Source organism: Cuculus canorus, chromosome 3, assembly GCF_017976375.1.
Source record: "Cuculus canorus isolate bCucCan1 chromosome 3, bCucCan1.pri, whole genome shotgun sequence".
Lineage (NCBI taxonomy): Eukaryota > Metazoa > Chordata > Aves > Cuculiformes > Cuculidae > Cuculus > Cuculus canorus.
Genome location: NC_071403.1, coordinates 13,986,468 through 13,994,375, shown reverse-complemented (window position 1 = coordinate 13,994,375; position 7,908 = coordinate 13,986,468). Strand labels below are relative to the sequence as shown.

Below are 7,908 nucleotides of genomic sequence, written 5' to 3'. Positions count from 1 at the left end.
AGAAGTACACTTTTGAAATACTCTTTTTGACCATTTTGGAGCTGGTAATTAAAAGATAATTAATATAACCAAATTTTACAGATGTATAATGGACAAGAACAAGATGGTATACAGGTTATTTATCTTTCCCTCTCAGTTTTGAAACTCACAATTTATATTTGAAGAATCTACTAGTCCAGTAGATAGTACATATAACTGAAAGAAAGAGGTAAAGAGCCAGGTCTTATGAAGTATCAAATCATAAATGATACTTAGGAGTGTCAGATGAGAAAACATGGTTGTCTTCAGAGTTCATGAAAGTTGTTTCCCTTTCAGATATTAGCAGTAGACTGACTGAATCAGATGGATAGAAACGTCTCAACACTCACAGTCCAGTAATGTTTCAATTTTTCTTTTGCCTTTAGTGTCTTTTCCTTAATAAAGTGGCATTTTACTGTTCTTTATGATGTAGAGTTCATGAAACACTTTTACAAAGCACTTTTTTTTTTCATAAAGTAGCTATACCTATGGAACTTAGTGACAACATAACATCAGTTACTACATCTTATGCAAAGCAAAGAAGGCCTTCCAAGTAGTGCTGTCATTTAGTTTGTCAGGCAGAGCAAACAAGCAATATCCGCCTGGTAATCTGGGCTGCAGTGCGTTAGGCTGAAATACGGAAGGCATAGTATTTTGTGATGATATTTTTCACTAAATATGCCATTACTAGTAAAGGCCACAAGGTTTGTGTTGCTGTGATAGTGTTGTCTCCCCATACTGATTTGTTTCAGTTGTGATGACAGTTACAGAGCAGCCTAAATGTGTTTTTGTTTAACTTTAGTTTACAGTAAAAACAAGTAGTTTCTGTGTGTGAACCGAACTTCCTACTTGCAAATTGAAACACAATGTGGGAGACTGCAGACGCAGGACAATACTAGAGGTCCCACACAAGAAACACAAACAGCAGATAATACAACCACAAATCACAGTCACAACAAATCAGAGCCAGTCAGTAGTCACAACATGCTTGTGGCCTTGTAAATCAAGTAAAAACAGCTGTGGAGCTAACAGAAAACTGATTGATTGGGAAACGAAGTAAAGAAAGGGCATGAGAGCAGACTGTATTAGAACACATATAAAAATAAAATAAAGCATACTCAAAACCAAGGAGGCAGTAACCCCCAGCCTGAGCATTGCACTTTTCCTTTTGGTGCCCCACGATGCAAAAATCTCACCGTATCCTCATCCCTTCATTCTGCGTGGGGAAGACTGACATCATCAGCATAGGACCCAGACGAGTATTGTACAGGGAGTGCAACACCAGAGAAAAAGGGGAGATAGTAGAAAGCTTTTGTATAACAATTTTATCTGTATTATTAATGAAGTTTTTCTGTAATAATTTGGTTTGTGAGTCTTGGTAGCAACAATAGATACTTGTCTTTTGATTAGCCTGTTAAGATTTCATTTAGACTAACAAAACAATTTTGTTTGTTCCCTTTTGCCTACAACAAGATTTTGAGTGTTACTATAGATACCAAAATGGGAACTGGAAAAGTTTCCAAGGGCCCCCTCCTGGTATTATCCACAAACTAAATTTCAGAATATTAATCGTGCTTACAGGGGAGAGGCAATATTATAAGTAACTGGCTGAAGGTAACACACGCTTCTGAGTCAGTTGCACAGAAGAACTGTAGAAAATGCAGGTGAGAATAGGTTCATCATTTTGATGGATGGAGGTTGTTTCATTTTTATTTATTTGCAGCTTATTATATGCAAAGTTTCTTTATGAGAATGGGGCAGGTTAGCTGGCAGAAATGTGACTGTTTGCTTTGTCCTAGTAATTATGGTGTCAGGAGAGTCTCTGAAGAGAAGGATGATCAATTATTGCCCAGCAGCATTTGGGCGTATATAGCTAAAATATCTTCTAAGGTGTGGCAGATAGTGTGAAATTTACAGATTCTTGAAAAAAGGAAGAGCAGACACACAATTAAGACTCTGAGGTAACATTTTAGAAAGAACCATTCCTAGGGACCCTGAAGTAACTATATTTACAGATTTACAGTTACTATATTACAGTTCCACTTGCTGTAATGGAACATTTGCCTTTGCCTTTTTTTTTTTTTTTTAATTTTTATTTCACTTTTTTTTTTTTTTTCAGCTGTAAAAGTACAAGGTTGGCACTTGATTCAAAACCGCTCTTCCTGCATCTGCCTTTGTTTTCCCATGTTTTCTAAGAACAACAAATGAACAGACTCTATAATTGTGAAATGTCTTAGGCAATGCCCAGTCAAGGGATCCAATGTCTCTTCAAGCGATGCTCTCATCAGTGGAAAATACATAAAATATGGCAACTTTGTCTTGAGTATGTTCTATCATCTTTTCATTTTAAGACTTTTCAGTGAACTAGCTGAACTCTGTCCCATTTTAGTCACTGCTTGCACATCATTCCTCTTAGTCTCCTTATTTACCCTTTCCTACGAATTCATGTAGTTTTGGAATATTTCTTCCAGCCTAGTTCCATCACCTGAATCAAAACCTGTTTTCATGCACATATGGAGAAACTATTGTTACTGGCCCGTAAAATCAATTTTGTATGTACCAATGGTAATACATAATGGTATCTTCTGAATTTATCTGCTTTCTTGTAACTTACAAATACCAGTAACTTCCAATATACCAGCGTTTCAGATTATTTCCTCAAGGTGACAAGGCTTTCATATTTCTAAGATAAATAGTATTTTGCAGTCTTACATCTATAACTTCTCAAATTGCACTTTTATCTTTCTCTTTAATAATGTGCACACTCCTTCCAATTTAATACTACTTTCATAGTTCCTTAGTGTGCTCTTCCCTTTTCTTTCAGCTTACTAATACAGACATTAAACAAATCTAACTCTTGCCATTTCTTGCTAACAAATGCCGACTCTTTTGAATTCCTTCTCTTAATATATTGCTGCTTATTATTTCTATTTTTTGTACTCATTTAAACAGTTTAGAGCCTGCATGATCATGATCTTATTGAAAGCAGTACTGAATCAAATTTTAAACCTGAAAATTCCTAAGATGTAACATCAAATGCTTCACTAAAATCCAAATATATATGATCTGCTTCATTCCCATTGCCCATTAATTTTGTAATTGCATCAAAACAAGCAATGAAGTTTGACTGATGAGATACAATTCTTCTAAAGCCTCACTGCCTACTGTTCATGGCTCTCTTATCCCAGCTATTAATGACAGAATATTCATTTCATTGCTTTACAAGCCATTCAGATAGATTTACGGCATCATCGTTGTCAGTATCAATCTTTTCTTTCCTGGAAATCTGTGCCACATTTATTTTTCTCTATCCAACTAGTACATTCACCGTCTATATGTTTTTTAGAAACGAGCATCTGCAGGCTTACTGAAGTCAGTGATTCTTTTGATCTCAAAGACAGCATGGCATTCTTGCCTGTATTTGGAGTCTATCATTAACATCTCCATGAACAGAGCTTTTGGAGAGTCCTCTTCCATAGATATACGGGATGCAGGGTCAGGTGGTATATTCTGAGCACTAATCAATGGGCATATAGTGCTGCTTACAAATATATCAACGCTCTCTTGAGGCAAAGTATGCTGTCACTCTTAATTGCCACAGAATCACTCACATTTGATCACTTTTCCAGAATACGAGTAGGCCAAGTTGCCCAGAAAGGCTATGTTGTTTCTAGGCCATTCAAAACCTGAGTCTATGTGGACCTGAGCAACTGCTTTAATTTGACTCCTTTGACCTCCAGAGGTTTCTGCCAACTTACATGATTCTCTGATTTTATGCTCAAAATTTCTGGAATGCTTAATATTCGACCTAAAATGTTAATGAACTCCCTATAGTCATCTGTTCTTGTAGCAGCGTAACTCATACATACAGTGCTATTCTTTTTCTAAAATTTACTCCACTTTATAAAGTGAGAAAGATAATTTCAGCTTTGATTTATATTTATATTTTCTGTGATAAAGTTTTCAAATAGGTGTTTGCTGTTTCAGTTTTTTTAGATGTTATTAATTTTATCTCTTTTCTAATGTCATTTTTCCTCTTAGAAAATCCTCTACTAATCACTCCCAACCACTGACAATTCACTCAGAACACAGGCTAAAATAATACAACATGAATCTGAGTACACATCTTCCAAACGTGGTAAACTGAAACTTGCTGACATTTTATATTCCTATCTAATTTTGTGCATCATTATGTACACACAGTTCTAATGTCTACATAAATTAGATTAGAATATGCAATTGTTTCTAAAAGATAAACTTAACCTTTATATATTTCGAGAGCCTGACTTTGAATCAATAGCTGGCTCAGACGGATTCCTTCTTTAGGGTGTGAGACCAAGCATGATCTGATACACAAATAAAAATAATGAGCTAGAAGAAAACCTTTAGGTACAGAATCTTGTTTTGCCAAAGTGAGAGGTTCCTGGCCTCACTGTTTTCCAAGCTGACTATAGCTGTAGATAGGAAAGGCAACCAAACTCTCTTATTCAACAGAAACAAAGTTAGACTTCACTCTGCAGCACTTGTAACAAAAATCCATAAACTTAGTAAGTTCTACTGTCCCGTGTAGTTGTTCCTAGCCTGACTGTGCCACCAAACTGTGTAAAATTGTTTAACTCGATTTGTCTCTAAATTTGAGGGACGTGGATTTGATGGACTTGGTAGATAAGGAATTGGCTGGATAGTCACACTCAAAGAGTTGTGGTCAACTGCTCAAATGTCCAAGTGGAGACTGGTAATGAGTGGCATTCCTCAGAGGTCAGTACCGGGACCCACATTGTTTAACATCTTTGTCAGAGACATGGACAGTGGGATTGAGGTCACTCTCAGCAAGTTTGCTGATGATTACAAGCCGTGTGACATTGTTGACATGCTGGAGGGAAGGGATGCCATCCAGAAGGATTTGGACAGGCTGGAGAGGTTGTCCTGTGCAAAGCTCATAAAGCTCATGAAGTTCAACAAGGCTAAGTGCAAGGTCCTGCACCTGGGTCAGGGTAATACCAAGCACAAATACAGGCTGGACAGGGAACGCATTGAGAGTAGCCCTGCAGAGTAGGACTTGGGGGTGATGGTGGAGGAGCCAATATGCACTTGCAGCACAGAAAGCCAACCATATCCTAGGCTGCAGCAAAAGAAGCGTGATGAGGAGGTCAAGGAAGACAAGTCTTCCCCTCTACTCTACTCATGAGACCTCATCTGGAGTACTACATTTAATTGTAGAGTCTTCAGCACAGGAAAACCATGGATCTGTTGGGCTGAGTCTAGAGGAGGACCACAAAGGTCTGTAGCATCTCCCATATGAGGGCAGGCTGAGAGATTTGGTCTTGTGTAGCCTAGAGAAGAGAAGAGAAGGCTCCAGGGAGACCTTATAGCAGTCTTCTAGTACTTGAAGGGAGTGTAGAGGAAAGCTGGGAAGGGGATATTTACCAGGGACTATAGTGATATGATGAGGGGAATTATTTTACTGTGAACATAGTGAGGCAATGGAACAGGTTGATCAGAGAAGTCACGGAAGTCCCATCCCTGGAGGTGTTCAAGCCCAGGCTGGATGAGGCTATGAGCAACCTACTCTAGCAGAATATGTCCTTGTTGATGGCAGGGGGGTGGAACTTATTTAAGGTCAGTTCCAATGCAAAACATTCTGATTCCATGATACTTCCATCTCACTATGCTTACTGCATTTCCACAGGTGTCTGCAAATGTCTCTTTGCCTTTGTAACACATTTATAAGAGGTTTAAGGTTTCAAAGGAACTTTGGAATTTATTTTAGAAAACTCTTTATTGCCAATCCTTTGCAATTGACTTCTAATTTTTGCCTGAAATCATCTTTGTGACATGACTTTATTTCCATCTATGTGCATCTATTTGGGAGTACAAATCATTTAATTTAGATGTATAATTTCTTAAAATGATCGTCTAGCAAGCCAGGTAGTTATATGTCTAGGGAGAGATCTGCAGACTATTTAAAACTCAGTTATGTAACCAGAGATAAAATAATAAATTACAACAGCCCCTTTTACATCTATAGAGAATTTTTGCATTTAACATTCATACATGCACCTGCCATCAAACCTGCTTTGATTGGATATACAAATTAAAAGCAAGTCCTAAGAGTTTCCTAAAATGTTAGCTATACTGCTTGAAGAATAAAGTGTGTTTTGATTATACTCGTTACAGGCCAAATATAATTTGAAACAAAATTACATGCCCATTACAATTACATGTGGGTTCCCTTGATCCATGGGAATATAACTGAAATTAAAGTTTTGAAAGGAGGAAGGAGTAAAGGTATTGTAGTGACACAGAAGATCTATGTAGCATCCCTAGAGAACTAAGACTGCAAATCTATAGCTGAATATTTTCCCCAATGCAATAATTATTAATCCTTAAATTGGATGGTCCTGTCTTGAAAAGTCACTCCAAAAAATTATATGGATTGTATTTGACTACCTATTACTGAATCCTTTCTATTTCTTACATTTTCATGTACCTTTAAGTTAACAACAACATAAGTATTTCTGAGACCATAATTTAGTCTGTGGAAATTTTAAGATCAGTAGAAGTATATTTAGAAAGGAAAAGAAAATATGCAGGTTTCTTTCTAAGAAAGAAAGTTGAACATTTATTGGACCTTCTCTTAGGCTACCAGAAGTCACTGAACTTTTGGACTGAGAAAAGTTGACGTGAATTGTTAGCAGCAGACCTGAAACTCTGTGACGTTATTCTACAGATTCCTTTCAATTCCTTTTCACTGCTGTGTGTATTGCTTCAGTTATAACTAACAGAAGAGAGTCTCAATATATGAATTTTCACTACCTGTGTGTGGAAAAAGTATGCTCCTTCAAAAGCACAATGAGGCTTATAAGAAAGCAGCAAAATTATGCACAAAGACGGATCAGGGTATTTATAAAATACCAAACCGAATCTGTTTCCAGATGGGCTTTTATATTACTCAACTATTCCCATTCTTAATTTATATTAAACAAAAACTCATTAAATCTGGGCAAAACTACCAGTGCTAAGAGTTCTATTGGACTTCTCCAGTGAAAATTTCTGAAAAATGTATCTTGTGAGGTATATTTCAAAGATAATATTTCACACTGAAGGTAATATTTTAAAAAAAGGCATATATGTAAGTAAAAAATAAATTAAGGAAGCAAATTACTAAATGAATGTGCAAATAGCAAATTTCAGCTTAAAAGCAGCTGATCTTTTTAAAATATGGCAAAACCAGAATTTAGGACTAGGAACTGCTGCTGTAGTGCCCAACACCTAAAAAAAAAAATTACCACCACCTAATCTCTGCTCTGCAGCTTTCAAAATACATAAAGAGCTCAAGACATGGATTCTTTCAGTTATTTAGGCATTCAGTAGTCTCTGCACGAAGGATTAGAAAACTTAAGGTCCCAGCAGTTACTAAGGAAATGTTGAGACAGATTGAGCACATTACATTTCAGCCTAGAAATCCAGGCAGAACCGCAGTGGTGAAGGCTGCAGTACACAAATGTGCCAGAGCCCACCGAGCTGCCGTACACGAGTGCCTGAACCCGCACCTATGCTTGGTTGCGGAGGCGAGTCTCTGCACACCCTGGTGCCTGGGGGATCCAGACTGGGGACCTGTTAGTTGCATCTTGGCTCCTTTCTGGAATTCACATGGCTTCCACAGTGAGAAGCAGAATGCGCAGATGGTGTGTGCATGGCCACATCTGGCCTCGATGCAGGACACAGGCTGGAAACGTGCTTGAGAAACACTCCTGCAAACAGCTGGGAACTCAGAACTAGTACTGCCTGATGAAATCTATACATACCATGGACAAAAAAATGCTTTAGACAAATCCTGGGCAGGATAAGTACTTAAATAAGTCTTACTACTTGACAGTTTCCTTGGCT

At 37.5% G+C, this 7,908-nt stretch overlaps 1 protein-coding gene across 8 annotated transcripts in view; it reads right to left on the bottom strand.

The window, feature by feature from the left end:
- The window catches only part of ADGRB3 (adhesion G protein-coupled receptor B3), a 457,722-nt gene that overhangs the window by 141,418 nt on the left and 308,396 nt on the right, over nt 1-7,908 (bottom strand). The window lies entirely within an intron of this gene.